This window comes from Gorilla gorilla, chromosome 11 (genome assembly GCF_029281585.2).
Source record: "Gorilla gorilla gorilla isolate KB3781 chromosome 11, NHGRI_mGorGor1-v2.1_pri, whole genome shotgun sequence".
Taxonomy (NCBI): domain Eukaryota; kingdom Metazoa; phylum Chordata; class Mammalia; order Primates; family Hominidae; genus Gorilla; species Gorilla gorilla.
The window spans coordinates 90,099,847-90,110,652 of NC_073235.2; positions in this window are offsets into that span (position 1 = coordinate 90,099,847).

A 10,806-nucleotide genomic window follows, 5' to 3' on the forward strand; every position below is an offset into this window, starting at 1 on the left:
AATAAGCACTAAACCCAGTTGTGATTGCCTCACAGGCAATCCACTAAAGAGACTGCAAGACAGAAAGAAATCTCACATTTTTGTGTGCCAGGAAGATATAATTCATTAAATACAGCTTAGTTGTTTTATCCAAAGAAAAGCAAAGCTTCTCACATCTCCAAAACAAGCAAGAAGTTACAACTTGGAGCCAGGCATTGAGGCCAAAATTCCACAGATATAGGGGGAAAAGGCCCTTTCCACCCTGAGGTCCACATTTCAAAATGATAGCCCCAAAGTCTTCATAAAAGATTTCTGAGATTCAAAACCAGCAAAAGTATTATTTAGCTTTTTTTTAAATTGACAAATACAAATTCTGTATCTTTATGGTGTACAGCATGATGTTTAGGTATATGTACATATTGTAGAATGGCTGAATCAAGCTGGTAAATACATCCATTACCTCATATAGTTATGTCTTTGTAGTGAGAACATGTGAAATATACTATCTTAGCAATTTTCAAGCACACAGCATAATCAACAATTAGTAGACAACCTGCAAAGTGGGATAAAATATTTGCAAACTATATATCTGATGAAGATTTAATATCCAAAATATGTGACAGTTTTTAAAAGATTTTCTATTTCCTTTACTCTTGTCACAGTTTGTAACTTTATGTTAATTTCCTGGAAATCCCTTACACCTTCCTGAAGCACATTATGTTTGTACCTCACTTTTCCATACATTTATGCCTTCATTAATGCAATTTATTCCCCATGCTGAAATGTCCTTCTTTTCTTCATCTTTCTAGAAAACATTTAAGCATTCTTCAAGTTTCTGGCCCAAGTACCACCTTGTCTATGCATTGACCAATATGAAAACATTCCTATATCTAGGAGGAAATATTTTTAAAAATACCTAAAATAGCTAAATATTTTTAAAACAGCTCCATTTATTAAACAGAGATATATCATAACATACCATTTGCAAATTTATTATTAAAGAGATATGTTTGATAGATTTATATAGAAAAATATTGGACATTTATGACCAAGTATGTTAATGTAAACTGATATATAATGATCAAGTTATATAGTATGTTTCTTTCTTATTCAAACCTCACTAAGCATGAAGTATGTATGCTGATATGGAAAAATAATATAAACATAGGTTGCTTGTTAAAATGCTGAAAAATCTCCATAATTTGGAGGAGTGTGAGTCATGACTGTATCAACTGTGAGCAAAAGAGCACAAACAGCTGCTTCTGATCCCTATGGTGCCATTCAATTTTCCTACTTTAGAAGCTTCATAAACACAATAAAATGAATGAGATAGGGACTCAGGGTTTCTCATTTTTCAGTAAGTCATTATAAAAACGGTCTCTACAACATATTCACAAATTATGATTAATGTGCTGCAAATTCACTTTGCAGCATAATCAGCTTTGTTTTAGCTGGAGAGGTGTTACTTGAGTCTTTTACTTTGCAAAGAGACCATATTTAAAAGTGAATAGTCATCATCTAACCCACCTTTCTTTTCAACTCTAACTAGCATCACATTAAAATCAGAAAATTGAGAAGAAACCAAGTATTTACTTTTTCAAGAACAAAATATTATTGCTTTGATAATATATTTCAGTTTTTATTGACCTATAAGAACTCTAAGTGATTTGGTTTTTATCTTCATAAATATTTTCAAGTATTGGCTGGGTGTGGTGGCTCACATCTATAATCCCAGCACTTTGGGAGGCTGAGGTGGATGGATCACTTGAGGTCAGGAGTTCTAGATCAGCCTGGCTGACATGGTGAAACCCCATCTCTACTAAAAATACAAAAATTAGCGGGATGTGGTGGCATGCACCTGTAGTCCCAGCTACTCGGGAGGCTGAGACAAGAGAATCGCTTGAACCCGGGAGGCAGAGATTGCAGTGAGCCAAGATCGCACCACTGTACTCCAACCTGGGCAACAGAGCAAGACTCTGTCTAAAAATAATAAATAAATAAATAAGCAAATATTTTCAAGTGTTAGTTGTCAAATGTCAAATGAGATATGTACTACTATGTACTATTTCACTGATGAACAAAACAAATACATTAAAACACTTTTATAGGACATTGAAACAACTGAAAATATGATTTAAAATGATACATAATATCCCAATTATGTATGCAACCACAAAATAGTCGCATTAGAATGGATTATAAAAAACCAGGAAGAATTTTCCCAGTGGTTTGAAACCATGACCCAATACCCCACCTAAAAGAGGAATAGATAAAATGGCATCTTAACACAAACCTGAAGATGTGTCGTGAGAGAGTCGCAAGGGTACGGTCCTGAGTCCAAAATAGGCTTCAAGCACTTGTCCTTGAAAATGTTGAATTTCATTTTTGTTGCACACACATTTTGTCATTAGAGAAATCTTGTCTCCAAGATTTGTAGAGAACTGAGATGAGATTGAACGTATTAAGTGGTATCTCAGTTCCTGGAAAGTCTTAAGATCTCAACCAATCTTATTTCCATTTTCCTCATTGTCTAAAGCTTCTACTAAGAATATGTCTAATGTGTTGTACCTTAGCAAAAAGAAAAGGTGGAATCATTCATGACAAGAAAAATACCTGTAAAGTGGATGATCCATACATTGTTAATTAGTAAAACTACAACCTGTCTATTTTATGTATAAGATGAATGTATTTTTAAAAGCTCTGCTGTTGAAGTTACATTATGTCTTTACAGTCAGAGCAAAACATGAAGATCATAGTACCTCATTTGTAGAGTTATTGTAAAGATTAAATAATCTAACATATTTTAAAATAAAAAGAGAACAAAAGTCTAGAAGACAGTAAGCACCCCATTAAGTGGTATTTTGAATAGGTTTCTAATATTTTTGATTATGACAATATTGATGATGATGATAAAGTTATCATGATATCTTTAACATTGACTAGATCATTTTACCACATTATTTTATAATGTGTCTAGTCTTTAAGGGAGAAAAAATTGATTATGTATAAACATGTATACATTAAAGTATCTCAGTAGTTTGCCACTATAGTCTATCTTCCTTTTCTTATTTTAATGTGAATATAAACAATCTCCCTCTTACCAAAGATCAGACTTTATAGTTGGTTGAGTTAGTCTGAGTACTAAAACTTAGGGGCAAACATCCTAATTATAATATTAAATGGAGAAAAAATCAAGTGTATATATACAATACCAGTTTTATGCTGTTGGCAAATTATTGATGTTTAATTGACTATTGGGAGAAAATGCTACTTATGCAACTGCACTACTAGTGATTCCAGCAAAACCAAATGAGTCTGCATGTCGTATTAACCCCTCCAAATGAAACCCTGAGCCTGTTAGCTTTTCTCTTTCTCCCATGTACCTTTCATCATATATAAAAGGCATCTCCATGGAAACAAAAAGCATTTCCATTAGAAGACAAGAGGTGAATGATTCCTGCCTAGTCCTATCATTATTCTTCAGAGATTGCTTCATTTTATTACAAGTGAAAAACCTGCAACAGCAATCTGTACTCTGCAATTAAGAACAGGGCAGTTTAATCCTTGTAAAAAGAATGGACCAGCAGCAGCTAAGAACAATTTTATTAACTTCCTAGAAGATTTGTGGCTCCACAACATTAAAGAAGGCCTCACAGTAAACTAATTTCCAGAGGGGAGAAGCAGTATATTTCAACCACGCATGACAGGTCAGAAAAGCCCCCTCAAGGAGTATATGAAATATTCGGTCTTCTTAAGCACCAATCAACAAAATGACACCATATCATATCTGTGTTTGCTGCAGGCTGACACTCTACCTCCTCTTATTTAAGACTGATTTTTAAGAATAACAAAAAAATGCTGGAAATGATTTGTGGCTTTGTGCATAAACTTTATGTATTGAGAGCCACAAATCTCTCCTAAAAACGCATGAAGTTTTGGCACATTCCTAATTTCATTATTGTTTTTACACAATCTTGTGATAAATTTTATAGAATAAACATATACGGTTTATAATAACATCAAATATTACATTATTTCATCTGTATGTTTTCAAAATCATACAAAAATGTCCATGACTTCACATCCTCACCCAAACATTTAAATAATTTGATTTTTTATAAGTAATTTCCTATTTTTTGCCTTTATTTTTTCATTAAAATGTATGGATAGGTGTGCGACATATCTTTTGCAGCAGATGTGAGAAGTTTAAAACATCCTATTAGAAGGAAACCCAGAAAAATAATAAATGATGGTGCTTCACACAGACAGCTATCACAAACTTCACAGAGATACTAGACAAATGGAGTTTTGAAAAAATGTAAATATCTTTAAGAGCAGAGAAGAAGCGTGTATGTGCTTGTATGTGTGTTTTCATATATATAGTGTGTATGTACATAAACGTATATATGTGTTGGAATATTGGTATATAATAATTATGTTCTTTTCTCTGTATTTATGTAACATGATTAGTGTCAATCAAAATTAGAAAGAAAATACAGAGAAAAATGTTTTGGTTTTGTCCAGTGCAGACGTTAAAAATTTAACCTATTACATTTTCTCATTTGGTAAAATGAGTTAATTATGTTGCATTTTCTTTTCCTTTTATTCTGACTCTCGATACTGTGGTTAATATGTTTTTTTTCCAAAGTTCAAAGTTCAAAGGTCAAGAAATATGCAAAAAGAAAATCAAGGATTATAAGCAAATGAAGAAACAGAGGTTACTACAACTCTCTGTCTTGCTTTAGTGATGGAACCATAAATTTTAGCTGAATGGTGGGCTACCAATAATAAAGACTAGAATTCCAGATTTTATTGCAGTAGGTGGAGGACATGTCACTAATTCTGACTAATGTTAAATGAAATGGTAAATGCGTGACCTTGTAATGAAGGTACCCTCACAATGGCTAGAACACAGCTTTGGTTATGATTCCTTATGGACCAGGTAGATTTGAGTGATGCCCCCCAAATGGGCAGAGTAATAAATTAAAAGGAGACTGAATTCCTGACATATTGATATTCACTATATCGCAGGTCACTGTTATTCTGATTCTTTGCTGCAGCAGCTGCACTTGTGTTCTCATTAATGTAGAACATAACTTTATATCTGAGTGCAAATATTCATTCATTCACTCAATTAGCCAGTACCTGTTGAAAGCCAACTATGTGCCAGCAGATTCTTATAATCTGGTAATTATACTCTTGGTTGATAAGCTGATATAAGCAAATATGGTATAAATATTATGAATTTAAAGGCAGACTGTAATAAAGAGAAACTCTTCATGCAGGTGTCTTCTCAAGTTGGACCACAAGAAAATTGGAGTTTTGAGAAGGTGCAAATGCCTTGAAGAGTAGAGAAATAAAAATGCTAAATAATAATATATGAACTAGATAATAACATATGAGAGAATAAAAAAGTATTGAAAATATGCTGTCAGAAAGGATAGTCACAAGTGCAAAATAAATGATGGGCAATCAATGCCTCAAATTAATGAAAATAACTTTCCTGTGATATGAGAGACATTCAGAAATTGACATGCATATTTTTATATGTACATGAATAAATATAAAAGGTAAATTATGAGACAACAGATGTATAATATTAAGCCAATTTAAATATATTGTATTACTTTAAATATAGTATTTAATAAAAATTATAAAGCTATCAGAAAATATAAAATGTGCTCTTTGATGAATGCATAGAAAATTCAAATTAATTGGACAAGGGTGGACAGATATAACTGTTGTTTTTATACCAAACATGAAATTTAACATCTAAGGGAGAAATACAACTATACAAAAATGTAATATACTATTCCAAGATAACACTTGTATACATATATATCTTTGATATCACTATGTATTTATTTAGTGTTCAATTTTAACTCTGATCAATATTTACAATACTTTATTTTGATGAAAATAGTCCTTTGAACATTTAGCATAAATTGTATATATTTTCTCTGTATATCTGCTTTAATTTTTTGGAAAATAGGTTTTGACTGTTATATAATGAAGAGATGCCTGAATATTTTATGAATCAATTCATAGCATGTATAAAATGAAAATAAAGTATTGACATCTTTCCAAGAAGCAAAATTAACCTTGAAGGAAATTCCGATTCATTAAGAAATCAGACATTGTGAAATTATATCATAATTCCTTCTACAGTAACTACCCTAAAAACCCAAGTAATTTTAGTTTGTGCTTTTAAATCTTTTAATTTAAAAAGATCTTTTTGCAAATTTGTCTCACTCCTGATGTTATGAATTGACTCTTTTATTTCATTACCATAGTCCAGTCAAAACCTTAAAGCAGTTATACACAGCTATGAAATCTAATGGTTTCTTATTAACCTTATTTTAATCCATGCTCTTGATAAGAAGCAATACTTATTCAGAAAGAATTAAAGGATACAGTAAATGTTCAGCCAATGTTTGTTGAATGAGTCATTTTAATGCATGTGTCATGTCTAAACACTGAACTCCATTTAACTGTACTCAGTTAATTGCTATATTGTTGAGATGGATCTTATCTTTACAGAGAATATGAGCAAAATCTTTTATAGGCAGTTATTAATTTGCATTAAGTTAGAAATATATTTGAATGTATAGAAACCAATTTAAGACTTCTGGGTGTATACTTAATCATAGAATTATAAAATGTATCATATAAAGTTGATCTTATTGAAAGCCATTTCTTTCATTTGATCAGTAGATTTCATCCTCTTCTTCCTACTCAAGGATGTTAGTTCTATAATTAAGCTCTCTTACATCATAAATTTCTCCTTCTCTATTGGACCATACCCCATTGGCATATAAACAAAAAATGTTAATTATTTTATTTTTCAAAAACACCATAAAATTTTGTTGCACTTCATTGTTTCTCTTTGCAGGAAAACCCAAAAGACTTCTTTACATTTTCATGCTCTAATTCCTCTCCCCCTATTTCTCTCTTCAATCACCAATAAAGGTGTTTGCTCTTTCCAACCCGCTGAAATTCATTTAGTTTACAGTGTACAGTAATTTATAAAAGTTTCTTCACTTGGCTTCTAGGAAACTCCACTTCATTGCTTTTCATTATACTACACTAGTTCACTGGGATTTTTTTTCCCCCTGATTCTTTCTCTTCTCTCAGCACACAACATTGGAGTGATCCAGGCCTGTCATTGGCCCTTTTCTGTTCTCTAACAACACTCTCTCTTTTGCTGGTCTTACTCAATCTTATAATATTGTATACTATCTCTAATAGCAATTATTCCCACATTTTCAGTCCAGACCATTTCCTGTAGCTCCAGTCTTATATATCCAACTGCATATTTGATAAAACTGATAGGCAAATGGAACATAGTATATCTCAAACCAAATAAGCCTGATACCTCCCTACACTGAATCTGTTCCTACCCAGAGCCGGCCCCATCTCATTGATGGCAATCCATTCCACAGGTTACTCAGGACGAAAATCTCACCATCATTCTTTTGTCTTTTTTTTTTTTTTTTCTTGACACAGTCTGGCTACAGTTGCCCAGGCTGGAGTGCAGTGGCGTGGTATCTCAGCTCACTGCAACTTTCACCTCCCGATTTCAAACAGTTCTCCTGCCTCAGCCTCCTGAATAGCTGGGATTACAGGCGTATGCCTGGCTAAGTTTTGTAACTTCAGTAGAGATGGGGTTTCACCATGTTGGCCAGGCTGGTCTCGAACTCCTGATCTCAGGTGATCCGCCCACATCGGCATCCCAAACTGTGGGGATTACAAGCGTCAGTCACCACACCCGGCCATCACCATCATTCTTGACTTTTCTTCTTCCCTAATATTCCACATCCAATCTGTCATGACATTGCATTTTTCTCCCAATATACCTAAAATTGGTTCTGATATACCTAAAATTGGATTGGACCCCTCTTTTACGACTTCCGCTTTGTTTATGCCACTACCGTCCCTTACTTCACTTAGTTCACTATCTTCCTAACTGGGCCCCCTGCTTCCCAAGTTGCCTATCTACTTTGTATGATCAACACAACATTCATGCTGAATCTGATAAAATGTATATTAGGCAATTTATCCCTCTGCTTTAAAATCTTCCAGGGACTTCCTGTTTGATTTACTACAAACATTGAGGCCGTGTTAGGCTGTCATGAGTTGGTCTCTTGCTTCCTTTTCTGTCTCATCTTTTATTGCTCCTCTATTGCCCCATCTTCTCTAGTCCTTTGCTTTTGCCTCCTTAAAATATACCAAAACACCAGGCACCACCATATGAACTCATTGTTCAAGATCACCTGCTCATTGAGCCTTACCCTTACCATACTATGCAAAATTGTTAATGAACACCCCTCCCTCCACCATATGTTTGTCACCTTTTATGGTCCCTGCTTTATTTACTGTATTTTTTCTAGTAACACTTATTAACACCCAACATACTTTTATCTATCATGCTTATAGTTTAAAGCCAGTCACTCCTAGCTAACATCCTAATTTCCTACAAGCTAGAATATGTGCCTGTTTTGTTAACTGATGAATTCTGAGTACTTAGAACAGTGTATGGCACATATTGAACACTCAATAAATATTAGTTGATTGGATAAATGTTATGTTAAATCACTTCAGTTTAGATTGTATAGAAATAAAATTTGTATTGCATTCAATGATTACTATCATTTGAATATTGTCAGTGGAGCATCATAATAAATGGACTTTCATTTTGTGATTGTTAGCTTGGCAACAACGTTGTTGAAAAGCTTGTACCTAAAATACTTGAAATTTCTATTTGATGCCACTTATAGAGAGATTATAGAAAATCTAATGAGACTATTATAAGCTTCTTTAGCACTGAAAGAAATATCTTACTTCCATCAGAGGGATTTAGGTGATCCACATTCTAACCCTAGGTCATATACAGGATCATTGTATAACCTCAGGCAAAGTACTTGAGAGTGAACATCTTTTGCTTTCGAAATAGAGAAAATAATTGCCCTGAAATTTTTATGTATAGTTGAAAGTACCAAGAGAGATTATGTTAGGGAAAATGCATTATAAAGATATATAAATGTTCTATGCATGTAATTATTCAAATTATATAAATTATACATAAATATGTATAATGTTTCAGCTTTTGACTTTGGATTCTGATATATCAAAATACTTCTCTAAATTCAAATTTGTTCTGTAGCATGAAACAATAATAAACTATGAAGACTTTAATGATTTATAAAAGTTTAGAAACATTTTCAAATGCATTAATTCTTTAATTTAAAAATTCCATTCTCAAGAGAGATTTATTCTAGCTAAGAAACAAATGAAGCATATTTATCGTTAAAATCCTTCCAAATGTGTTTCTAATACAAAAGGAAATGAGTTTTTTTCACTGACATTATAGTACAGTAATGGAAAGAACAAACTTTAATGCAAATTGTGTTCAGCTCTGATCACAACAATTGTACATTATCTTAAGAATAGTTTGTAGTAGATGATCAATGTTCAGATTATCAAGGTAAAATGTAAAGGTTTGTAGTAATTATTGTATAAATGATATCTATATAACAGTAATTTATTGTTTTATTTATAGCATATGTATTTCTATGTAAGAATACTTATATTTATAATCATTATAGCATAATCCACACTATTCAAAACTCAAAATTTAATTTTAGAATAATTTTATGCTAACATTGAGATTTATACAAATTACAAAATGTTTTTGAATATGTGATACTCTTACATTCTCAAAACTATTGATTAAAAAAAGGTATATTAATCCTATTTCAAGGATGAAACTTTTAGCAACATCACACAACAGCCAAGCTTACTGACTTTATATTCCTATATTCTATATCATGGCTCATTATTCTTTATGTCTTTTCTTATTTATAAGATTTGTATATGGGTTTTATATGTGTGTATCTCCAACCTATATAATTTAGAAAATGTTTGTACACATAGCAAAAAGACCAAGACAGTTGTTAATTACCGTAAGTTAATTTACTAACCTATCCAGTTAAAATCATTAAATGTTTTATCTCTACTTTTATAGATTAGAATGAATATGCTGCTAGTGTAATATATTAAGAAAATAGGAAACATAATTAACTGAAAATAAATTGTAAGCTTTAACATTTTAAAAAGTCAAAATAGCAGAATATGGTGGAAAAAATACATATTTGTCACCAGATCAATTTGAATTTTAATAATGGCTGTGACCGTTAGCAAGTTTCAAACTTTTCTAAGCCTTGAATTCCTCATGTGCAAAATGGGAAAAATTACCTTATATACCCTTACATTCTAGAAAGAACAAATGAAAATTCTGATAAATATGTGTAAATTAGTTGTAACAGTGTGCTACCAAAAATATGATTGCAATAATATTTTGAAAACTAGTAATCTATATATATATGAATATGTTATGTATGAAATGAAGCTGATTCCATATGATATATGTTACGTATTAAATATTATGTATAATATATATGTAAACACATACATATGTAGGAGCAGATAGAAGAATATACACATACACAATTTTCCTACATCCATGCTGTCTGAATAATAGCTTTAAAATTTGAAATATATATAAATTGTCAAAAATAGCATTTAACACATTTTTATCCAAGAACACTTATTTCCTTGAAAATGTGAGTTTGGCGTATATAACTTTCAACCAACTCATATTTACTAAACATTCAATTTCAAAAATGTTAATAGATATTATATCTTATACTTTATTTAACAAGCACTTTCATTTTACCCCCAGAAAAATCCTGTGTGCAACATGCTACAAGTGTCATAGTTATATGTCACCAAACAGGTTTATAATGTAGGACAATTTGAAACAGATTA